The 27,235-nt window shown below is 34.0% G+C and overlaps 1 protein-coding gene across 2 annotated transcripts in view; it reads left to right on the forward strand.

Annotated features, from left to right (window-relative positions):
- KIAA0825 (KIAA0825 ortholog) overlaps positions 1-27,235 on the forward strand; it is a 352,289-nt gene that overhangs the window by 322,074 nt on the left and 2,980 nt on the right. The gene's annotated exons all lie outside the window — the stretch shown is intronic.

The following is a 27,235-nucleotide window of genomic DNA, read 5'->3' on the forward strand; positions in this document are numbered from 1 at the left end:
GTTTCAAACAAGATGAACTCAAAGAGACTCACCAAGACATATTGTAGTTAAAATGGCAAAAGCTAAAGGAGGTTAAAGGAAGCACGGAAAAAGGAGTTACATGCAAAAGAAATCCTATAAGGCTATCAGCTAATTTCTCATCAACAATTTTACAGGCCAGAAGACAGTGGCAGAACATCTTTAAGATGCTGAAAGAAACCTACAACCTAGAATAATTTATCCAGCAAAGTTACCATTCAGAATTGGAGCAGAGATAGAGTTCCTGGACAAGGAAAAACTAAAGGACTCATCACCATTAAACTGGCCTTACAAAAAATGTTAAAGGGTCCTCTTTAGGTAGAGAAGGAAAGGCCATAACCAGAAATAAACAAATATGAGAAAGGAAAAAACCTCACAGGTAAAGCCAAATATTCAATAAATACAGAAAATAAGACATTTAAAAAGCTACTATAAAGATTAAAAGGAAAAAATATCAAACTCAACTCAATAAGGAGATACACAAAAAAAAAATATATAAAAATGTGGCATCAATAACAAAACATAGGGGGAAGAGTAAAACTGTAGTCCTTTTACAATATATTCAAACTAAAACGTCTATTACCTTAAAACAGACTACTATAGATAATCAATGATATACATAAACCTCAGGGTAACCATAAACCAAAAACCTACAAGAGATATACAAAGAACAAAGAGAAGGTAAGGTAAAGAAAACACTAAAGAAAAACAGTAAGCCACAAGGGAAGAGCTCAGGAGAAGAAAGAACAGAGGGCAACTATGAACACAATCTCAAAACAACTAACGAAATAGCAATAAGTAGATACTTATTAATAATTACTTTAAATGTAAATGTATTAAATGCTCCAATAAAAAGACACAGAATGGCTGAATGGATTAAAGAACATAAGCCATCTATATATTGCTTACAAAAGGCTAAATTCAAATTGTAAGACACAGACTAAATGGGAAAGGACGGAAAAAATTATTCCATGCAAATAAAGGCAAAAATAAAGCTGAAGTAACAACACTTATCTCAGACAAAATAGATCTTAAAACAAAAAATGTAAAGAAAGACAAAGAAGGACATTACATAATTATAAAGAGGTCAGTCCAAGAAGAGGATATAATAATCGTAATATAATAATCGTAAATATCTATGCACTCTACATAGGAGCACCTATATAGAGAGACCAATTATTAATGGACCTGATGGGAGAAATCTACAATAATATAATAATAGTGGGAGATTTTGATACCCCACTCACATCAGTGGATAGATAATCCAGACAGAAAATTAATAAGGAAATAATGGCCTTAAATGTCACATTAGACCAGATTAACTTGATAGACATTTACAGAACATTTCACCAAAAAACTGCAGGATAAATTTTTTCAAATGCACATGGAACCTCTTCCAGGATATATAACATATAATAGGCCACACACACACACACACACACACACACACACACAGCCTTAAATTCAAAAAGACTGAAATCATATCAAGCATCTCTTCTGACCACAATGGCATGAAACTAGAAATCAGCTACAGGAAGAACACTGGAAAAAACACAAATATGTAGAGCCTAAACAACATGCTACTAAACAACCAATGGATCAAAGAGGAAATCAAATAAGAAATTAAAAACTATTCTGAAATAATGAAAATGAAAACGTGACTTTTCAAAATTAATGAGATGCAGCAAAACCAATTCTTAAAGGCCAGAATATATAGCTATATAGACCCATCTCAAGAAACAAGAAAAATCCCAAATAAACGATCTTATTTTACACCTAAAGGAACTAAAAAAATAAGAACAAACAAAACCAAAAGTAAATGGAAAGAAATAGTTAATATCAGAGGAGAAATAAATGAAATAGAAATTTAAAAAAAAAACAATAGCAAAGATCAATAAAACTGAGATGGTACTTTGAAAAAATAAATAAAATAAACAAACCTTTAGCCAAACTCATCAAGAAAAAGAGAACCTGAATAAAATCATAAATGAAAAAGGAAAGCTTACAACTGACATCACAGAAATACAAAGAATCATTAAGAATACTACGAACAATTTTGTGGCAACAAATTTGCCAAATAAAAGAAATGGCTAAATTTCTAGAAGTATATAACCCTCCAAGACTGAAATATAAAATATAAACAGGCCAATTACTCTCATTGAAATCAAATCAATAATAATAATAATAATAATAATAATAATAAATCTCAGAAATAAAAGACCAGGACCAGATGGCTTCACAGGTGAATTTTCCCGAACATTCAAAGAAGATTTACACTTGAAGAGGAAAGAACATTTTCAAACTCATTTTATGAAGCCAGCATTACCCTGATATTAAAACCAGATAAAGCTACTACAGAAAGAAAGGAAGGAAGGAAGGAAGGAAGGAAGGAAGGAAGGAAGGAAGGAAGGAAGGAAGGAAGGAAGGAAGGAAGGAAGGAAGGAAAGAAAAGAAAGAACAAAAGAAAGAAAGAAAGAGAAGAGAAGAGATTACAGGCCAATATCCTTGATGTATATAGATGCAAAAATTCTCAACAAAATATTAGGAAGCCCAGAAATAAATCATTGCTTTAAGGTCAATTAATTTACAACAAAGGAAACAAGGATATACAGTGGAGTAAGGACAGTCTCTTCAATAAGTGGTGTTGGCAAAACTAGACAGATACATGAAAAAAAAATGGAAATTAGTGGAAATTGGACCACTTTTTACACCACATAGAAAAATAAACTCAAAATGGATTAAAGACTTAAATGTTAGACCTGAAACCGTAAAACTCCTAGAAGGAGACACCAGCAGTAAACTCTGATATTGCTCTTAGCAGTATCTTTTAGGAAATATCTCAAGCAAGGGAAACAAAAGAAAAACAAATAAGGCTACATCAGATTAAAAAGTTTTTGCACAGTAAAGGGGGCCATCAACAAAACTAAAAGACAGCCTATTGAATGCGAGAAGATATTTGTAAATGATAAATGTGATAAGGGATTACTATCCAAAATACATAATGAAGTCATACAATTTAACACAAAAAACCAAACAATCTAAAAAATGAGGCTGGAGACCTAAATAGACTTTTCTCCCAAGAAGACATACAGATGGCCAATAGACATATGAAAATATGTTCAACATCACTAATCATCAAGGAAATGAAAATCATAATGAGCTATCATGTCACGCCTGTCAGAATGGCTATCATCAATATATCAACAAATAATAACTACTGGTGAGAATATGGAGAAAAGGGAACCTCTTACACTTTTGGTGGGAATGTAAATTAATGAGTGCAGCACTGTAAAACAGTATGGAGATTCCTCAAAAAAGAAGAAACAGAACTGCCATATGATCCAGCAATTTCACTTCTGGATATTCATCCAAAGAAGACAAAAACGCTAATTTGAAATTATATATATACCCCTGTGTTCATTGCAACACTACTAGACATAACCAAGATATGGAAACAACCTAGGTGTCCATCAATAGGTGAATGGATAAAGAAAATGTCTCACACACACACACACACACACACACACATGCACACACACACACACTGAAATATTATTAAGCAATAAAAATAATGAAATCTTACCACTTGCAACAACATGGATGGACCTAGAGAGTATTATGCTAAATGAAGTAAGCCAGATGGAGAAAGACAAATACCATATGATCTCACTTTTATGTAGAATCTAAAAACACAAAATAAATGAATAAGTAAAATAAAATAGAAATAGACCCAAAGATATAGAGAACAAACTGATGGTTGCCAAAGGGAATGGGATGGGGGAATGGAAATTAAAAAGAAAAGATACAGCTTGAGCCTTCCTTTTAAACTAAGAACAGAAAACAGATACGGAATATTCTAATATACGGAATATGAGGTATATGTTCGTGTGAGTGGTTAATTTGTTCAAAGGCAACAGAGAAAGTAGAGAAACCGTAACTGACATGGCAAGTAGTTTGGCTTTCCAGAATGAGAATGCTTCTAAGAAAATGACAAAAAAAATATTTATTGGGACTGTGTCTTAGGTATGCTTGCATTCCACATGTATAGCTTGGTGCTTGGCCCTTAAATAAATGTCCAAAAATGCTCAATAGATGAATGACTACTAAATAAAGCTAAGAATGCTAAATATAATAGGCAAATTTTCTGAATCCTATTGTTTAAAGTTGAAAAACAAAGTTGCATCAAGTTTAGGATACACACGAAATGGGTCATTATAGTTTTGTAGAACTAAAAGTTCTTTAACTTCCATATTCTAATTAGAACACTGAGTTTTGAAAGAGCCGATCCAAATTTAAATTCTAGCTTGTCCACTGGCCAGCTGTGTGGCCTGGTACAAATTATATAAAGAGCCCAGTTTCCTTAACTATAAAAATAGATATAACAATATTTACTATGAATACAGTTAAGTCCTCAGTTAATGTCATTAGGTTCTGTGACTATGCAAAACAATGTATAACATAACCAATTGATATAAACAACGGTCAAGTTCCTACAGCATTTCATCAACGTTAAAATGAAACAATGTTATTTGTGTACCTGCTATTGTTTTGTGATTAATTTAAGTAATATGTATGGAAAAGATAACACAGAACCCAATGCATAGTAATCCTTCCTTGCTCCCTGCTTCCTCTCTTCGTCCTTTCCATCCTTAATATCCATAACAGCTTTCCCAAAGAGCCAGCTTGGCTATACTTTTGGTGTAGCCTGAACCTAGGTCAGAAACAAACAAAACAAAATACTCTCCTCTTTGCTCCTCTGTGCCCGGGTCCAAAAGCACACTTGAGGCAGAGCAGCAGGGAGGTGAGCTACAAGTAAGGCTGTGACTACTGCGAACCTGTTCTACACCTCGTTAGAGATACCAGTATGCTACCTGCCTATTCATTCCCCAAATATTTGTTGAGCTATACTACCAGGTATTTCACCATGTTCTGAAATTATCGAGATAATAAATTCATTCCTTCCCTTAAAAAAGGAAAGAAAAACATGAGAGGGGATTCAGAAGTTTAAAAAAATAATTGCATATAATCTATCAATGCATGTGACATCAGAAGTAAAATCACATACCCCGTATTAGCATAAAGAAAAAATTGGGATAATCTCCCCGGGGAGAGCAGAGGAGACTGGAGGTTGATAGAGAAAACTTGGCCAACAAAGGAATATTTTAACTTTTATCCTGAAAGAGCAATAAGTCACAGGGATTAATTAGCCATTCTCTGTTATGTACCAAGAAGGGTGAATATGAGGCAGCAGAGTCTGCAGGGAGACCTGATGGTCTTCCTGAAGGGGAAGATGTATGATAGAAGATGAGACTGGATAGATATGTGAGCAGGAACCAAATCACAAAGGGGTTCATATATATTGATAAGAAGTTTAAACATTCTGTCAACAGTGATGAGTCACCATTAAAGAGATGCAATTAGACTTCAGGCTGCAGTTTCCTACAGCTGGTGTCCAGAAGGCAGAGGGATGACAGAAGTCAAGTTAAGCCCAACCTGGAGATACAGTTTGTCCCACACTAAGTATTGCCTAAATCAAATGAAAACCTTTAAAATCTCTTAGGATTTTTCCATCTTTAGTCAAGGCTAAAGTATAAAGTACAAAACCGATGCATGAAAATTGCAATAAATGTTTTACTCTTCTCATTGGATCAAATTTTACAATGCATTGGTTTGCATTCTCTTTATAATGATGTAGTTTTGTTCTCTCCTAGCTATCCTCTTGGCTGGATGTGCCACGACATGTCTTACAGCAGTAATGCATTAGGTTAAGAAAGCAATTATTTAATTGACTCTAATTTCATTGGCATTCCTATTAGCCAAAGGAAAGAGGTTCAATCACTGTTTACATTTGTAAAGCCAATATTATGGTTTAAATTATGGCCTTTGGATAAATTTGAAAAATGAAGCCTGATAATCCTTAAAACAATATTTACTGAGGACTCTTTGCCTTTGTAAAGAATAAAGGAAATAGAAGAGCCCATTAAATCAGAGGGGCTTTTAAATATTCATTTTGTAATCAGTTTCACTGGTTTCCAGGCCACTAACTTCATAATCCTTTTTGTGGAGAAATACCAAATCTCTTGCTTTAATTTTCCTGTGAAATATAAACTATTGCTTCACATTTTTTTCTTCTGATTTTGGAGTATAGGAATTCTAGATATAATGCTCACAATGCAAATAGTCCTCCTCACTAGAAATATTTTGGGAGATACTGCTAAAATTATTAATTCAAAAATGTAGACATTTTGGATAGAAGCTTGCGATTTAAAATACACTCTACCTAACAGCCCTTAATAAAACCTCTTCTAACCACCCAAAAAAATAACTATAAAAACACTAAACTTGATAAAAACTCCTAACTCCATAATCAATCATAAATCTGTTGTGCATAGTTTTCCACGAATCACAAGATGATGGAAGTGGTCCACATAGAGCTCTCCTACCTTGAAGATGAATGATGATCCAAAGAACCCAAATAGTGCTTGTGAAATATGCTTCAGCTTAAGGAAAAATGAAAATCACTCTGAAAAAAAAATACCACAGAATGCTTAATATGGGGAACAAACAAAAATGTTAGAATGCACTGTGATATCTTCAATAGGATGTTAGGCATAGACTCTATGAATAAATTGTAGACAGCCTTAGGTTACAACTTGTATGGCAAAAAAACAAGAAGTCAAAGTAAAAATAAAAATAGATAAGATTTGGGGGAAAAATTTTTATTGGTACTAAAGGAAATAAAATTAACAATATATAAGGCCTAGTTAATTTCACACACAAAAAAAAGGAAAATAGATTTAAAGCATCCAGGCAGGAAAAATAAATAAGTCAGGTTACTTAAAAAGGGACAAAAATTAGGCTGGCCTTAAACTTCTCTGAAGCATTCAGTGCCACTAGATGATGGCGCATCTACATTTCTTTTAGCATCAACTTTTTCTGACTTAAAGAAGCAGCAAAAATAGTACATAGATTTTTCGTATACCTTTCATTCAGATTCCCTTTATGTATACCATCTTACATACCAAAGAACATTTATCAAAACTAAGAAATTAACCTTGGAACACTACTATTAACCAAAGTACAGAACTTTTCCAGATTTTACTAGTTTTTCTACTAATGTCCTTTAGTTGTTTCAGGATCCCATATTACATTTAGTTGCCATGTATCCTTAGTCTCCTCCAATCTTTGGCAGTTCCTGAATCTTTGTCTTTCATTGACACTTTTAAAGGGTACTGGTCAGTTATTTTGTAGACCGTGCCTCAATTTGGGTTTGTCTGATGATTTCTCATGATTAGATTAAGGCTATGCATTATCAGGAAGAAAGCCATAGAGGAAATGTGCCCTTCTTAGTATGTCATATGAGGGATTAAATAATATCAGTATGTTCTATGACTGGTGATGTTACTCTTGGTCAGTAGGTTAAGCTGGTATTAGGATTCTCTACCGTTGTTACTAAATATTTATTATTACTTTATTATTACTAAATATTTTGGGGGAGTGCTTTGATCTTATGCAAATATACTTTTTTTTGCATTAACTTTCACCCACTAATTTTAGCATCCATTTTGTGGCAATTATTTTTGTATTTTAATGACTCCCATTTGCCTCATTCCTTCATATTTATTAATTGGACTTGTTATTTTAGGAAAAGCTGTCATTTCTCTCTTATTTATTCAGTTATTTATTTATATTAGTATGGATTTATATATGTTTATTATTTGGTTATAATCCAATGCTATTTATTTATTTTGTCACCCATGCTGTTTCAGTTTTGCAACTGGAAACATTTTTCAGGCTGGCTCCTATGCTCCTTTGTTACTCTCCCATCTCTCTCTTTTTTTAACCTCCTTTCTTTCTGATGCTGCAGGCTTATATTGTGTTTTCCCTAGAAAACACAGCTATTTCTACAAGGAATCCTGTTTTATTTGAGAATGGAATTTAGAAACCGAGATTTGGGTAATGGCTATGCTTAGTACTACGGGAGTTCTTTCTAGTCTCTCTTATTAGACAGAGCTAGGAAATACATGTATGGATACTAGCTCATGTATATACATATATCAGAATTTATTTCTGTATCATTTACATGTATATATATTTTTAAAAGTTTGTACTTGTATCTCCAATTTTAATCCAACACCACAGAGTTCTAATCTTCTCCCTTATTTGTAACTTCTTTCTGATAGTAAGAAACTTGACTCTCATTTTCTAAATTTATTTGTTAATTCAACTCTAGTATATAAACATAAATCAAAATATCTTTAAAAACATCCACAATACCTTTAAAATCTAAAAAAAATTTAAAATCCGAAAAAGTCATTTTAGATTTTCTAATCCATACCTCTGTGAGGAACAAATTACCAACTGGAGAACAATGTTAGTAAACAGCTGTTTTTGTCTTTAGTCTTAAAGTATTCAGTCAAAATATGGCTTTCCAGAGTTTCTTAGCTCCTTTCTCCCTCACCCCTTCAGTGGTTATATAATTTATTTGTAATATAGATTCCCTTATCACAGTCTACATTCCATCTTTCTCCCTGACAACCTAGTTGATTTTGTTGTTTTCGTGCAATAAAATTCACTCTCTGTGGTATACAGTTCTGTGTGTTTTGACAAGTGCAAAGAGTCATGAGTACACCACTATAGTTCCCTACAGAACAATTTCATCATCCCCCCACACAAGAGTTACCCCTTTATCAATAATCTCTCCTCCTATTCCTAACCACTGACAGCCACTTATCTTTTTGAAGAATGTCACATAAAATGGAATCACACAATATTTAGCAACTTGATTCTGTCTTCTTTTAGTTAGGAAAATGCATTTAAAATTCACCCAAGTTGTGTGTGAACCAAAAGTTTGTTCCTTCTTGTGAATGAATGGTATTCCAAAGTATGGAATGGTTTTGGACATCTGGGTTGTTTAAAATTTGGGCCATTGTGAATAAAGCTGCCATAAACTTTTTTTTTTTTTTACGAGATTATGTGTAAATGTAAATTTCCATTTCTCTTGGATAGACACCTAGGAGTGGGATGGTTGAGTTATATGGTAGATGTATGTTTTATTTTTTAATAAACTGCCAAAACACTTCCCAAAGTGGCTGTTAAATTTTGCCTTCTCACCTGTCTATGGCATTTTAAGGAGAAAACTTGTAACCTAAGAATTACATGCCCTCCTGGATGTTGTTTATGTGACAGCAGCAGAATTCTCAGTTTTTCAAAAATTTAAAGATTATAGCACCACATACCCTTCTTGGGGTGGGGAGAGTCATACTTTAGCCAACTGAGAAATCTTAAGAACTTGAAAAAAAAAAAAAAAACCCAAACCGATTCCAAACACAGTCTTAAGGAAAAAAAATGAAGGAAAAATACTTCCTTCTAATAAAAAAAAAAGTATATCTAAAAAGAGAGGATCACATCATCTACTATTAATTATAAAACCAGAACTCTTATTAAAATCAAGAGTGGATGAAATTCAAACATTATTTTAGAATTTCTGCTAGTGCAGTAAGACACAAATCAGAAATAATGGACTAACTGCTGGAGCAGAAAATGGAAAAATGGTTGGTAATTGCAGATAGTATTTCTTAGAAAACCCAAAAATGCCACATAAAATTCTCTTTAACGGAAATCAGTAAGGCTATGAAATACAAGAAAAATATCAATATACCAATACCAGAAAAGATAGTAGAAAAAATTCTCCCAATAATACCAACATGCACATCATAAAATTTCTAGCAATAACCCTAACCAAAATATGCAGGATCCATATGTAGAAAATTATAATAATTACTGAAGTATAAAAGACTCGAATATTGATTTTTGCAACACTGCCATTAATTAATTTGTTCAATTAGATTACTTATCCAAAATTTGTTCACCACAGATAAAAGCTCCATAAGAGAAGGGGCAATAATTTTCATATTCAATGTATTATCCCCTTTGCCTAAGATATTACCTGACTCATAGTAGGCACTATAAAAGTATTTACTTTTATATACCTATATCTTGTTCAATTATGTTTATGAAGTTTGTATAGCTTCTAAGACACAGTCATTAAGTAGCTTAGTAGTGTTTAAAAGGAGTCTAGACTAGTTAATTACCATTGCCTAGCATAAAATAACCACCCATTTGGTCACAAACATCATCACAGCTCATGATTTGATATCTAGGTACCCAGAGTCCTGCATTACTATCTCTCTTCACTTTCCCTCTCTCATATTAATAAATTCCACTAAACAACACAAGAATTTAAAAATTGAGGGGAGTTTCAGGGATTTTAGAAATGCCTCTTTTCTATGAAGGGGTTGATTATATTTCATTAGTTTAATTTTCAGGCCCTACAGGCAATGCTAGGTTAGTATCAAATGAATGGGAACAGAATTCTAGTTACTGAAGATAGAAAAACCCAGAAAAGAAACCCACAGTATTTAGGAATAGGTTAAAGTGAAATATTTCACTCTGCAAACTGAGCCTTTTATCTAGCATCTTTTCTGCTCCTATGTAATATGGAATTTAAGGTTAATGACACACACAGTATTTTACTTCTTGATATTTTAGTTTCATTTTCTAATTAGTTTGACATTTTTCATCATGATATTTGATTGCAAATATTTTCCTACATTTTAAAATCAATGGAATAATAACATTGCTTAAAGTTGGCTGAATAGCTGAACCACAGCTTAAGATAAAGCATTTTCTTGATTATTCTTATCATTTTCCAATGTTTTATTATCTATGGGTATTTATTTGTGTTTCTGTGTTTCCTGGGGCTGGGGATGCTGTGTAGTAATTTCCCTGTTGTGCTTTTAAGTAGGGATTTCCTATGAACACTAATAATGGTAATGTCATAGTTATTTAGCGAGAGAACTAATCCAGATTCTATGGAAATGTGTAGAAGTTTTGTGAAAATGAAACTAGAGATGCAGCATATCTCAGCATTAATGAATCTCATTATATTGTTTATACAGAGTTAGGTTAAGAAAAAGCAATTTTTCAAACTCAGTGTTTTTTGATGGCTGAGTGTTTATTCCATTGGATCATTAATGTACTATATTCCCAAAGTATTCTTTGGGCAGAGTTCATCTTTTGGCTAATGTTAAAGAAAAACTGGCCCATGATATAGTCTTTTTACACTTTTTTAATGATAATTTTGAAATGTTAGGTAAGATCCTCTTGAATATACTCTATTGCCTATAAATGAAAGGGCTGGCAAAGACCTTGTTTTTTTATAACTGAATTTACAACAAAGTTAGATATATTAAACATTAATAGACATTATTGGCTCTATCACATATTGCCAGATCAGTGATGGATTTTTAACAGTAAAGAAAATTCAATAAATTTGATATGGAAATCAGAATTATAATACATAGCAAGAACTCATCACAAATATTTGGACAGCAGTGAGGATAACTTTTGAATGTTAACTGCCTATAACTGAATTAGACTTGCTACATTTTGTCCAAATTCATAGGTTATGATAAATAGGATAGCTAGGCAAGATAGAAAAAAATTGGAAGGATTTTGTTTATGAAATACCCCAATGTCAGTGTTTATTTTTGTAATATTCCTATTTCCCTAAAACAAAACAAAACAAAACAAAACAAAAAAAAAACAGTAATCCAACCTTTAATTTGTATAGTTAAATATAGAAGGAAGTTATTTAACTTAATAAATGGACTCCTTTTGGAAGTTACTTTTAATGTTAGTCCACTGATATATTCGAACTTAAACTCTAAATTAGGGAGATACACTCAGAATACAGGAGTAAAGGGCAGTGCTTGGGACTGTGAAGGTGGGAAAGAAGACTTCCCGAAGTAGTGATGCCTTCTCTCAAGATAGTAGGCACTTGTATTGGCTTATTCACCTGACAGTCATAGAAAGAGGTAACACAGTATTTGGTTTACTCTGCCTCCAAAAAGCTCTGGAAATGTAGTCAGAGTTTTATGTATGTGGCAATAGTGTGGTGTAGTAAGTGTAAACATAAAGCATTATCAGATACCTTAAGCTGTGGTGAGAGATGTTAAAAAGCAGTTGAAGAGGGAAAAGGGTCATAGACAATTATCTGGGAGCAATGAGACAAGGATGTTTTAAGAAATAACTTATTCTTTGGAGAATGATATGATTTTAGGGTGTGAGAGATAATGGGTGAGATAATTAGTAAGATAGAGCAAAGGGCCAGTTTCTAATTAAATTGACAGTAATATAGGATTTTACTCAGGGAAAATACCAATGATCGGAGTAGGGCCCCATTTAGTGCATGCAACTCTGCATTGAGAGTGCTTGCTAGAAGATGCCTCATAAACAAGAGCTAGAAACACAGCATAGCTTTTTGGGGCGACTTTTTTTTCACTATCTGTCAAGATAAATACCATTCGAATGATGTGTTCATCCACCAAATAGTAATGAAATAGGAAGAGGGCATCCAGGGTGATAGCTGTGGGAATTAGTCAGTACATAAATTCTGCTTAGCAAGGAAGATGTTTAAATTTGGAAAAAATAATAATAAAAAGTATTAAAGGGTATTCATGCTGCATTCTTATTATGGCACTCATCAGACTAAAAGATATATCGAAAGAAATGACTGATAGGACTGATAGGATTGGTAAATGGATGTAGTAAGAAGAAAGCTGAACAATTGAGTAAAGGACAGATTTTTTTATTTAAAAGGATTATAGTTTTTAGATGTTGTTTGACTTCTTAAGGCAGGACGAGTTTTTTATTATTTTTTTAAGCAATACATCTGAAGTAGTATCACGTACATTTTTAGCTAGTACTCAAACAAGTTCCACATTCTATACAAATGGGGGAAATGCAATTCATAATTGACAAGGTATGAATTTTTTATACTTTAAGCCATAAGGCTGCCACATCAACAAATATAATTCCTTAGCAAATACATCTTATGTTTATATTTATGAAATGTACACAATTGACACAGAACCCAAAAGGGAATAAGTAAGCATTTTATATATATATATTTACTTTGATTTGCAAACTCTATTCTGGGAAACATTTATTAAATTAGAAACAAGGAAGAAATGCAAGCAAAATGTGCTTAGAGGTTCAATTTATCTTAGACTCAGCGTTACTTTCATGCATTTTGCCAAAGCTTGGACTCACACTGGTTGACGTATTTTTTAAAATGTATAGAGAGCTACTCTGAAAAGTTAAAGTGACAAGTTATTAAAACTTCAAATTCATCTATGGGACCCCCACATTGTAGTGGTGATTTCAGGTTAAATATCCTAAGCTGAAACAGCAAGAAGAGATCGAGCCAAGAATCTTGGAAGGAGTAACCAAATCTGGCACATGATGTACCCCACACTTTGTGTAGCTATTGAAGAGGGCACCAGAACTTACTGAAGGGCCAGGAGATGAAATATTTTCTTGAAATAACTTTGATCTCCATTTGAATGTAAGTTCTACAAGGGTAAAGATATTATTTATCATAGTACTCGACCTCCTTGATGCTAGCATAAAGTTAGAGAAAGCAGCACTTACTAGTTCTCCTAGGGTGAAGAAAGAAAGTCAGGGAGCGGTTCTGTCCTCTCCCAGGAGCTGAGGCAATGTCAATTATTTCGCAAGGCTCCTAATCTGCCACCACTGTGAAAGCGATGGCATTACAACTAGGGTGGGTCTGAAACATACTCAAATCAGATACAATTCTGGCCTGGCACATAGGGTGCAAAGAGACTGTTTTGTTTTCCTGTTTTCCCATTAATTAACTTTCTGATGTATATTCTGAGTGGATACAAAGTGCTATTAAACTGTGAGTTCCATGAGAGCAGCTAACGTTTCACTTACAGGAAACACAGAGACAGAAAGAGACCCAGAGAGCAATAGGTTGCAGTCGATCCACCTACAGCAGATAAGAGCATCTAACTCTGGAGCCAGCTGCTTGGGTTAGAGTCCTGGTCCACCAATGACCAGTTGTGATCTTGAGTAACTCATGGCTTGTAGCAATAATAATAGTTAGTTAGTTAACCCATCTCATAAAGTTGCTATGAAGGCTAAATGAACTAACATATGGAAAGTACTTAACAGCAGTGCCTGGCACATGGAAGTTGCTAAATAAGTATTAGCTATTGTTATTATATATTCCAAACCTCCACAGTGCCAGCACATAGTAGGCATTCTGTAAATACTTTGGTTACTGAATGAATAAAAGAAAAGAGCTTTGGAACCTGTATGAATATGAATACATAGGCAGCAACTCAGTGAAGAGTAATGGCACCATTAACCATGTAGGGCTCGCATTTCCTGGATCCCAGAACGGTTTAATCTTTCTAAATTCTTAGCCAATTTGAAACAAAATATGAGCCAGGTCTAAATTTCAAACCCTTTTCTAAATACAATGTTGCTATTAGTAACAGAGATTACAAACAGGCTCTTTAGCCGGTTTTGAAATGGTGCTTTCACTCAGATTGCTATCCACAGACGTGGTTGTGCAGTGGTTAGCCTCGTGCCAACCTGTGTTGCCAAAACAAACTGCGATTCCTGTGTTGGCATCAGCTTTACACAGGCTAGTAAAAATACACTCAATTTTTGGAAATTTTAGAGTTGTAAATACACAATTCTTTCCCTCTTAATGAAAAGAGGCTTTTTTATTTTCATTTTTAGAACAAGAATAGTATTGTTTGACACAGCTTAAGTATCTTTTAATATAAGCTTAATAAATGGAATAGGCACCAAGTGTCTATAGATCACAGTCCATGAACATTTCTAGGTATACCAAATTTAGCAAGAAAAAAAGACCTTTTTTTTGATTCACTAAATTACACATTACCCTGAGAAAAATCAGCCATGTGGTTCTGCCAATATATAGTAATCCTGATGCTTCTATTAGCAAAGGACATTTCTTCTACATCAGCACTAAGTGTTGGCCAAATAGCATGACCTTGGCCTTCTATCTAAACTTGTGATTTAAAAAAAAAAAACACTGGTAGAAATGTATTCTCTATGGAGATAGAGATGATTTACTAGTAACGGAAAAGTTCAGTTCCCATTACTACTGATGGCTATGCTTCTGTTTGTGTTTTCCCTAAGCCATAACTATTTAAAATGTTACTGTTAGCATTCTTAGTTGTCCCATTTGTTGGTATATAACTCTCCACTTAAATCTATAGAGCAAATCATATTAATTAAAATAAATTGGTTGGGACAGTTAAGTTGTGGTGTAGATTGTCTCTGAAGGCTATAAATTCAAATTAAGGGTTTTGCTGCTTGTTCCTGGGCTTGAAAACATTCCTTTTACTGTATTAGTAGTAGCAAAAGAAATCCACTACCTTACAAAAGAACATTCATTTGAATTCCTGCAGAAAGAGCTGGATAAACTGCGTATATAGATAGTTATAATCATACAACACATTCTTGGCTGAAGCAAGCAACCAAGCTGCTAATTGATTATGGCAAGTATTGATATTTAATAGTCTCGAGTATAGATTTTCATAGACATGCTGTACTTATTTCTCTGTATTTTAAGTATATATTTCTATATATTTATGCCTACTCTATTTCTATGTATTATATGCTAGATACATATAACATTGGGTTCCAGTGGTTCTTAGTGGTATATACTATATTAACAGTGATCTATTTTAATAAAATAAAAAAAATTATTTTCTGGATGTTAAAATGTTAAATTAGGTGAAAATAATTTGTGGGAACTCGGAATAAGTCACTTTGCTTATTTTAAGAAAAGTCTATGTTGTATAACTTCCAAGGGCAAAGATGTGACTGCTATTTACAGTATTCTATAAAAATTGAAGGTCCTCTATATTTCATGGAAACCTTTAAAATAAAATTTTAAAAATAAAATCTACATCTTTAAATATGAAAATAAGCAGTACAAATCAATGATATTCTTAACTGTTTTTGACCTTTTTTTTTTCGATGGATTAAGTTAGAAATAAGTTTGTAAAGCTCCCTTTGCTCCTTTATCAAAGTGAGATTTTTGGTATCCATTCATTTCCAAATGTCCCTACTGAAAATGAAAGAAAGCCTTGTAATTCCCATGTAGGACACTAATAATTAACTACCTTAGAGATTCGATACAAAGTTCAGAGAAAAGTAAAACTTTTAAAATGTTAAGAGTTAGTCTGCAAGGAAATTTTAAACTATTCTATTTTAGAGAAGATAAAGCTAAGCAATAATAAATTATCTAGGTTACATGAAGAGAATAACATGGCTTTCTCCATCTCCAGTAAATGTATGCTTAAAGAGATGGTGTGGAACTATATATATTCTTAAAACTTAGCTTTTAAAACATTAGGCAAAAATGGTTATGGATTTACATCATCTGGAGAACATATCAGAAAGTGGGTAGGTCACTATACTTAATAGATATTAAGTATAGTATTGTAAAGCCTGTCTCCAAAGGAAGAGACTCTCTAATCCTATGGTTTACATAGATAAAAAGAGCTACTAAAAAATAATGCCATTTATATTCAAAGTGGTTTACATTCAAAGTTGATTTTCTGGGTTATAATAGATTTTCCATAACTATGCATGAATTGCAATACCCATTAAGTTATTCTGAAATATAGAATAGCCTTATGTCTATCCCCTCCCTAAAGTCTATCCTTTGGGACTAAGTACTATTCATCATCAGCTTCCTATAGAAATTGTCTTTGAACAAGAACATCAAATTCTGTAGTTTCCAATTTTACCACAGAATTTGATAATGACTTTACTACTCAAAAAAAATCAGGTTGCTTTCTGTCTTTAATGTTGCTACTTTTCCAATGAGTGAGGAAAAACATGAATTATTCTTTAAAACTGCCTCAGATTACATTATAAATCAAGGAAGGAATTGCCTGAATTATGCCTTTCTCACAAACAATTATTAAAATAAAGCCTAAGGAAATGACACTCATGCCTTATTTACCACTGACATTTCATACCTCTAATAAAATATTTCTAAAAAATTTTTATGGGATTATATATTAAGAATAATTATTCAGTCCAGCCCATATGTTGAACTCTCTTGGTCTGAATAAGTTCCCCGAGGACACGACCATATCTGGCTCCTCCCACTTCTACATTACCTAGCACAGTGTTTTGAAGTTAGCAGGCTCTCAATAAATGTTTGCTGGATGAATGGGCTAATTAATCATATGCAGCAAAATTTTTCTAAAATGTGGCTAATTGTGATAGATATGAAAAAAATAAACAAGGCAGATATTTTAAAATATAAACTACATGTACTAAAAGCCCAATATAACAAGTAACTTACAAGTAGGGGTCCACTACAATTAATTTCCTACCGATACCATTCATTGAGACAGTTTCCCAGTTTTTGCTAATTCGGGCCAGTCTTCTATTTCTTCTACACCTACAACATCATATCTTAAGAACTGGTATAATGTTAGATATCGTGTATAAAACTGGTATATAGTCTTATGGATTACTAGCTCATAACACAGAGATTTGAGTTTGCTTAGTTAGTGTTATATATTCTCATTCTTTAAAAATCAAGAACCTAAATATTTAGTTATTCTCAGATAATAACATTAAACCAGAAGGAAAAATGAATGATTATATTTTACTAATGACTAAAAGAGCTTTATTGGCCTGTATAATTTCTAAGAATTAACTGTAATAACTTCATGAGAACTAAAATGATAGAGGCCCTTTATTACAATCCTAGCATATGCTTTTTAGGAACTTCTAACAAGAAAAGCAAGGCAATCAACAACCAGAGATCCAAAAGAGACCAATGGATGAAGTTACATACTTCTCTGTAAGTGGTACAAAAAGTCAAGAGTAAGGAAAAGGTTATTCAGATCAATCATGGTGCCACATTTTCAGAAATTAAATGTTTAAATAGTTGGTAGCCTACAAAAGATCTTACTCCAGTGTAGATTACAACCTATATAAAGTACTTTGCTAAACCAAGGCTTGTTTTAGAATGTTTTTACATTGGTCAAAAACTCTAATCTGATGCCAAATAAAGTGAAGGTACTAACATCTTGTTTTTCTTATATCACCATCTCTTAAAAAGAATGTGGGGATAGTTAGTACATGAATGAACTTACAGGAAGTCGTGGTCTTTTGGTATAATCATTCAATTTAAGAACTTAAGAATCAACTAATAATGTAGAAAGTAAGATAAGGAGACCAATTTTAAGGCCCTAAGAACCTAATTTTTACCATTCTTCCAAATAACAAGACCTATTTGACACACCAACTACCATCCATTGTGATACTGGTGGATAAAGGTTATTCTTCAATTCACCAAAAAATAACATAGTAACATCTAAACTTCTAAGGCATACCAATCAACGGATATCTTGTGAAGGCTTAACAGTATACAGAGTGTAGCATGCAGAGCACTAGTCTTTTGGAATATGTTTCTTGAAATAAAATATCTGGAATAAAAGCTATAGATACGGTAAAGTCTTCCTCAAGGAACTCCAAATATGGTGAAAAGATACTACATGTGAACAAAAAAAAAAAAAGTATAATCATAAAATAACAGCCCAAGAAAGTCATAAAAGAGATGTAACAAATTCTACGTGGCTAATTGACCAAAATAATGTTGACATTGGGAACCAAACGACTCAAAAGAGGAAGGACAATCACATTAGGGTTAGGTAATTGAGAAGGGCTTCCTGGATGAAATAGACTATAGATTGCATCTGAAGAATGAGCAGATTTGAGGGTACATGGAAAGGCATATCAGATGAGAATAGCAAAAACAGACGTGCAAATGTGGGCAAATATAAGACAAAAGACAATAAGGAAAATAATTTTCTTCCTGAAGAAAGATAGTGACAGCTAACCAGCACCACTACCAAGCTAGAACTTTAAGACTTTAAACTCTATAGGCAGAGCAGTCATTGTGGGTTTGGTGTAGTAGTGGTGTGAGGCTTGAGCTCTGAATATCTAGAGAAGACTGTATTATTCAGGCAATAAAATCATGAGCACCTATGATTTTGTATGCAACTCCACTATGTGGAAGATCTTTTTCCCACACCTCCAAGCAGTCCTCTGACACCAGCTAGATATCTTACAATTCAACTCAATTCTGCAACTGTCTACCTGGAGGCGATATCAAATTCCACAGGTTAAGGGCTCAGTCCTCCAAAACTGCCCTCCACTGCCCCTGCCCCACCTACTTTAGATGCCAATGAGAAGTCGAAATTAATTTGCTAGAGCAGCTCATAGAACTCAGAGAAACATTTTATTTACTAAGTTTCCAACTTATTACAAAAGGATATATAACTCAGGAACAGCCAGATAGAAGAGATGCACAGGACAAGGTACGGGGAAAGGGTGCAGAGCTTCCATGGTCTCTCCCAACACACCATTCTCTCCAAAGCTCCATGTGTTCACCAATCCTGCAACTCTTTGAACCTTATCCTTTTTGGTTTTTATGGAGGCTTTATGACACAGGAATGATTGGTTAAATCATTGGCAAGTGGTGACTAAACTCTATATCTAGTCCCTCTCTTTTCCCAGGAGGTTGGTGGGACTGAAAGTCCCACATGGTTGGCTCCACTGGCAACCAGCCCCCAAACTGAAGAGCTTTCCAAAAGTCGCTTCATTAACATAACAAAAGAAACCTTTATAGCTCTCATCAAAGGAAATTCCAAGGGTTTTAGGAGCTCTGTGCTAGAAACTGGGAAGAGGACCAAATATATATTTCTTATTGCAAATCAAAATTTCACAACACCTGAACTGTGGACTGATGGCAGAAGGATGACTGTGAAACTGATGACAGAATAAGATGTCCCTTAACTGGTGACTGACTAGGGACAAGACTAGAAGTGGAAGTGTAAACTACTTAAGGTTCAGACCCTGCATTATTGAATGTGGGTGTAATGGTTAATTTGAATAATTAAAAAATACGTATGTAAAACATACATATGAATGATGAATATAATTGGAGTGGAAGTAAAAATAGCCATCAATAAGTTGCATTTCGAAAGCCTGAGGGAAAAACGAAGTTTAAAGATATCAAATCAGTTTGGGAGACAGATGACTTACAGATGGAGAGACAACAGCTGAATATTTGGGAATAAATGTGAGGCTTACCTAGGGAGAAGAGAAGATGGTCCAGGACTGAATGAATCCTAAGGAAAGCCCACATTTATAAGGCAATAGGAAGAAGAGAACAGAGACATCCTTTCTCCTTCTGATTCGAATCTCCCTAGAAGCCAGTCTACACTGTTGTGCAGATGAGAGGACAAAAAGGTTTGTTTGAGGAGAATAAAATTCAATATGACTTCACTTTTCACTCCTCAGATACCAACTGGCAGGATAATTTGAAATCATTAATTTGGCCAGATGGTTAATGTTGTTTAACAGTACAATTAACTAATAAATAATTGTAAAGCACTTTGTAAATATAAAGTCCTGTGTAAATGTTTAATAATAACATTAAATCAGGAGGCTTATTTCATTACATTTTTATAACCAAGTGTTTTATTGGTGTTTCAGGAGAAATGCCAATAATATGATCGAATGCCATCATTATAGACTGTATTTGAAAAATACAACAAAGAGATAATAATAATAATAATAAAAATAGCCTTGGCCATGCTAGGCCGAACAGAATGAACTAGCATGGAACAAAAGAAAGAAAAGAGGGAATGACAGCATGATCACAGAAATGTATAACTGAACATTGAGTGAAACCACCATAATATTTAACAGCTTCTTTTACCCACAGATTTATAAGAAAGACAATTTATCAGATAAAACAGTGTGAAAGGTACAGGGAAGGAAAAGAACTATCAAGGTAGGAGCTCTGGGGAAGGCACTTGTACAAGTAGAGTCTCATAAAATATTTAGCAATAGTTTATGAATTCATAGCTCACCTACTCTTTATAAAAATGCATTAGATATATACCGTTAGCATCTCCTATTTTCTACATGAGAAAACGGAGGCACAGAGAGGTTGAGAAACTTGCCTAATATCACATAGCCACTAAAAGGCAGAGTCAGGATTCAAACCTAGACAGTATGGTTCCAGCATCTGCTGCCAGGAATATGGGAAAGGTTTGATTTTCCAGACAGGTGCAGCTGATGTACACTTTCCTTTTTTCCTTCCTCAAAACAAAGATGTGATGCTGAAGTTTCAATGACCATCTTGGAACCATGAGGTAAAAGACAAGAGAACCAGACATCGGCCCTGCTGTTGTTTGGTTTAATCCATGCCAACAATCACTCACCTCTGGATTAAAAATAACTCCCTATTGGTTTAATCGACCACAATCAGGATTTCTGCTATTTGTAACTTTAACCAATATGCCAACTAATCATGATAATAAGTTATTGCTCATTTAGTGTTGTGAACCATGCACTATTTTATATTTTAGTTGTACTTAGTCATTTCATCCTGATGGCAATTCTATGAAGGAGACACTGATATTATTCCCATTTTATTGATAAGGAAACTGAGGCACAGTTTATCTGGCTTGCCCATTGCCACTCGATTTATAAGGAATTCAAATCTAGCACCTGACTTCTAAACTTCCACTCTTCAGCAAACCATATTCTAAGCAGGGAAACACTAAAACCATTTCAATTACTAGACAGGGATGCTTCAACAACATTATCTTGGAGATTCTAGAGGACATGTTTCTCAGCAGGGATGCTATTAACATTTTGGAAAGACAGCTCTTTATTGTTTGGCACCGCTGCATATTAAAGATGTTTACCATCTTTTTTCCATGGTCCCAGAAGCACTCTCTGGATGTTAACAAAAAACGCTCTCTATAGTTCCCCATAGGGAGGCAGTGTCTCCCCAATTAAGAACCACCATTATAGAAAAGCATTTAGCAAACATTCTCTGTAAAAGTACAAACAGTAAATTCAGTCTGAGTGGGTCTCAGTGACAAATACTAAACTCTGACATTATAGAGGGAAATCAGTCATGGGCAATATATAAATGATCATAGCTGTGTTCCTACCAAACAGTTTGGATTCCATTTTATGTGAGAACCCTGAAGCACAGAGAGATTAAGAAACTTGCCCAAGATGATTCAATCCAAAGGCAAAGCAATTCCAGAGCCTATGCTCTCATTCAGGATAGTATTAGGTTCCGAGATTTTAGATGTTTTCCTCTTAGCAGAAGGCATAGTAAATGTCTCAGAAAACTTCTCACACTCTAGATGCTGGACCCACTCCTCTGTCTGCTGTTGTTTGCTTTTTCCTGCTCCCAGGACTTGCTTTAGTGACAGTCTGGACCCACACTACTAACGATATGCCTTACGCTCAAACACTCCCCAAGCATGGCTCTCCTAGTTGGTTCTGACACACAGCTATCTACAAAGCACCCCCAAATAAAACATTTCATCAAACTGATCATGAGAATTATTACTCACTGATCTATGTTTTTATTCTGTACCCCTCCAGGTTTCATTTTAGAGATCCCAAATCCACCACTGTTCATTGAAGTAAGCAGAAATAGAAAGTTCTTAGCCATGGTCTGGAACATGTAAGAGCCCCATAAAATCACCTAAAATTCAAAGAATATGTTACCTAAAAGTCATAGAACATACAGAAGAGCAGACAGATACCCCTGGTCCAGTTCTGAATGTTTGTAAATCCAGGAAGACACCAAGGCTGAGAACATCCACATCAATCTTAGTGCTAGTGAGCAAGGTTGTGACTGGTGGTTCTGTTAGAATACTTCAGCCAAGGTTTTAGGCTCCCCTGTTGTGTTTGGATAGGAAAAGGAACTCCCTAATCAAGGATAGGCCAAGCTCCCACATCTACCCACCTAGGAGCCATACAGATGGAACACATTCCAGAAGAAATTTAAGACTATATATAGTACAGATCAGTGGGATCTCATGGGATTTTCTTGCTCATCTCTGTCTAAGACACAGCATATTCACTGCTACTAGCAGGAGTGGGGGTCAGTTCTTTTTCCAGAGTAGGCATGTGGGGAAATTAGCAATAGTGAAAGAGAGCAGGCTACCAATATCAGGAAAAGCAAAAATATAAGCACTTCAAAAACCTGATTTAGGGAGAACTGCAATATGCTGGTTCTAACATTCTCTGGTTTCTTAGGGATATGCTTCCACTACAGATTTTAAATATATAGAAGAAACTAGGGATAGACATTTTAACCAGATTGCCCAATCAGTTGTGTTTAACAGATTGTTTTCTCTTCCAATACTTTTTTGATAGCATTGTTTATGAACTGGGTTAACAAAGCCTAAAACTACAATGGAATTAGAGATAAACTTCTCTTTAAGGACTTACAGATGTGAACTATAACAATGCTCATGATAAACATACATTTCAAATCCTTAATGCTTCTAATCTCTAAAAGTAAAATACTAGGGAAAACATAGTTCTAAGAGTTAGTTTCTCCTATCTTTGTCATAATTTCTTATTCTATTATGAAATAATTTCTGTTAATAAGCACACAGCAAATACAGGAATTTTGTGGTAGGTAAATAACTTTGCCTAATGTCATTAATTACTAACAGCATAATTACACTATAAAGTTCCTATAAATGTCATGAAGCTTCAAAAATCCTTATCTTAGATTCAATTATGCATACAATTTATTTAAATTACATTAATTATACAGGTTTTTTTAAATGAAGCAGAGAGCTTGTGTTTTCAATTTTCACAAGTAGAGACAATGATCAAAATATTTACATGTGTATTACATATTTTGTTGACATTCATAAAATAATGCATTTACTCACTACACAATATTAACACCTTTACATGGGAGGGAAAAAAAGCAAACCCAATTTTTCAGGTTTAGGTTTCTTTAAAAGTATTTATATGAACTTTATAAACTTCTTCTTTTAAATATCTAGCCCAAGTCAGGCAATGTTTTCCAGGAAATAAAATATTTAAACTATTTTTAACTGTAATTAATGATACTCATAAAATGATTTTAAACCATTTGGTTGTATTTACAAGCCTAGCTCCAGAGTCTGACTAACTTACTTCAATCCAAAGGTACTTGGGTAAGTGACATTAATATTTCTGCACCTCAGTTTATTCTGCTGTAGAATGGGAATAACATTTTGTAGTGATTTAAAGAGTGATATGTCAGGTCTTTGAAACAATGCCTAATACATGGTGAGATATAAGTATTTTTCATTATTTATTTTCATGCTTGGAAGTTCAACTTAGCATGCAAATTAATGATGCCCAAATTCACTTTTATAAAATGAGTAGGGATAGTTCTTCATCTTTAAAATTCCATGAAAGCAGTATTAGGTAACATTGTGAGTTTAATTTTAAATCCCCAAATATGGAATTTTAGGAGTATTACCCCTTAAAACATGGCTTTGAACAGGGCAGCGATAAAAAATATCTACCCGTCAAGTTGTTATTAAAGCCTATATACAAATAACCTAACTCTGACTATATGGGAACATATGGAGAAACTGAGACAGCTAGAAACAGTAGTTTTTAGATTCAGCCAATGTTGGTGCTAGGAGATGAGGAGAATCCCAGGCAGAGAATGAAGAAGTAATGTAAGTTAAACTCAGGTCTGATCTCTCAGATAATCCCCCTTCCTTCTTTTCTCTTCCTCTCAGGGCTGGCAAGGGCAAATTGAACCAACCCTCCAACAAGGAAACCTATGTGGGAACCTACTAGGAGGTTTTTATAGAAATGCAATGCCCATGCTCTCTCTTTACCAAACAAAACCAGAACAATCTCACCCCAAACTCGATATGCTTTCCCAATGTATGACAGGCTGTTTGTTGCCCAGTAGTTTAAATATAATACAATAGGGGGTTTCTGGAAGACATTCATTGATTGAACAGCTGCTTTTTTGTGTTAAAAATCCTATCTCTTTCCTGATTGTATATATAAAAACCCTAAAGACTACCAAAAAACTATTAGAAGTAATAAATAGAGCAAATTTACAGGATACAAAATCAATGTACAAAAACCTGTTGTGTTTTTATATACTAACAACAAAATATCAGAAAGAGAAATGAAGAAAACAATTCCATTTGCAATTGCAACAAAAAGAATAAAATACCTAGGAATAAATTTAACAAAGGAAGTAAAGGACCTATACGCTGAAAACTACAAGACATTGTTGAAAGAAATTGAAGGAGACACAAAGAACTGGAAAGACATAGCATGTTCAGGAATTGGAAAATCAACATAGTTAAAATGGCCATATTATCTAAGGCAATATACAGATTTAATGCAATCTCTATGAAAATCCCAATGGCATTTTTCAAAGAAATACAACAAAAAATCCTTAATTTTGTATTGAATGATAAAAGACTCCTGAGGAAAACAACAACAACAACAAAACAAGAGATATCATACTCCCCGACTTCAGATTATACTACAAAGCTACAATAATCAAAACAGGATGGTGTTGGCAGAAAAACACACAGAGAGACCAATGAAACAGAACTGAGAGCCAAGAAATAAACCCACATGTACATGGACAAAGGAGCCAAATTTTCGATATAGGAGCCAAAAATATTCAACGGAGAAAGGAAAGCCTCTTCAATAAATGATGTTGGGAAAACTGGAAAGCTACATGCAAAAGAATGAAACTCGAATACTATTTGACACCATAAGCAAAAATTAACTCAGAATGGATTAAGGACTTGAATATAAGACCTGAATCAATAAAACACATAGAATAAAACAGGTAGTAAACTTAAGGACCTTGGTCTCAGAGTGGCTTTTGGGAACATGAGCCCACAGGCAAAGGAAGTAAAAGTAAAATAAGTGAATGGGAATCCATCAAACTGAAAAGTTTCTGCACAGTAGAACAAAAAGGCCACCAACCAAATGGCAGAAGATGTTTACAAATGATAACTCTGATAAGAGGCTAATATCCAAAATATGGAAAGAACTCGTACAACTCAATAATAATAACAATAAAAAATCCAATTAAAAAATGGGCGGAGGACCCAAAGAGACACCTTTCCCAAAAAGATGTACAAATGGCCAATAGATATAAGAAAAGATGCTCAACTTTCCTAGTTGTAAGGAAAATGCAAATCAAAATCACAATGAGATACCACCTCACACTTGTTAGAATAGCTATTATCAATAAGACAAGAAATAACAAGTGTTGGAGTGAATGTGAAGAAAAAGGAACCCTTATACACTGCTGATGGGAATGTAAACTGATATAGCCACTATGAAAAACAGTATGGAGGTTTCTTAAAAAATAAAGAATACAGCTACCATATGACCCAGTATTCCCTCTTCTAGGTACCTGCCTAAAAATTTAGGAACTTTTTTCTTTTGTAAAGATATATGTACCTCTATGTTCACTGCAGCATTATTCACGACAGCTTGAACATGGAAACAACCTAAGTGTCCTTCAATGGGTGACTAGATAAAGAAGATATGGTACATATATATAATGGAATACTACTCAGCCATAAGAAAGGATGAAATACTGTCATTTGCCACAGCATGGATAGATCTTGACACTATCAGCTAAGCAAAATAAGTTGTATGGAAAAGGACAAAAACCATATGATTTCACTCATATATGGGATATAAAACAGCAACAAATTAACAAAACAAACAAACTCATAGATGGAGACAATAATATGAAGGTTACCAGAAGGGAAGGGAAGTTAGAGGAGGATGAAGAAGGTTAAGGCGGTCAAATATATGGTAACAGAGGGTGGTGAGCATACAATACAATATACAAATGATGTGAGCATACAATGCCATATATTGATGATGTATTATGGAATTGTACACTTGAAAGTCATATATGTCATTAACAATATCACCCCAATAATTTAATTTAAAAAAAAAATCCTACCCCCTTGAAGACCTTATAGCAGAGGGTCTCTTAGGATGTATCAACATTGGTTTTGAAATCCTTTTGTGGCAACATATCGTGGTGGATGGCTTAGGGGTTGGTAGAAATAGGAGGAAAAGAGAAAGGAAATATGTGTAGATAATTCTTTGTTGGTTTCCTGGGTTAAGGATGCCCTGAATAGTCCTGGGGAGGTGACATGAGAGAGGAGGCGGAGAGGAAAGATGGGAAGAAAGGATTAATCTTGGGTACCTGGATTACCACGATATTTACTTTGCAAGATTATATACATAATAGTTCCATATTTTTAGCATCTTATTCTATGTCTCCCGACCATACAGAATTAGAAAGTCTTTAATTTCTTTCTTTTTCCTTTATCTCTTTTCTCTCTGTCTCTCTCCTTTCCTTCTCTAAGCATATTCTCTATGGGACCTTGTTAACAATTTGCTGCTTTTCTTGGGTGATTTAACTTGATTA

The sequence above is a fragment of the Rousettus aegyptiacus genome, unplaced genomic scaffold (genome assembly GCF_014176215.1).
Source record: "Rousettus aegyptiacus isolate mRouAeg1 unplaced genomic scaffold, mRouAeg1.p scaffold_m13_p_8, whole genome shotgun sequence".
Classification (NCBI taxonomy): domain Eukaryota; kingdom Metazoa; phylum Chordata; class Mammalia; order Chiroptera; family Pteropodidae; genus Rousettus; species Rousettus aegyptiacus.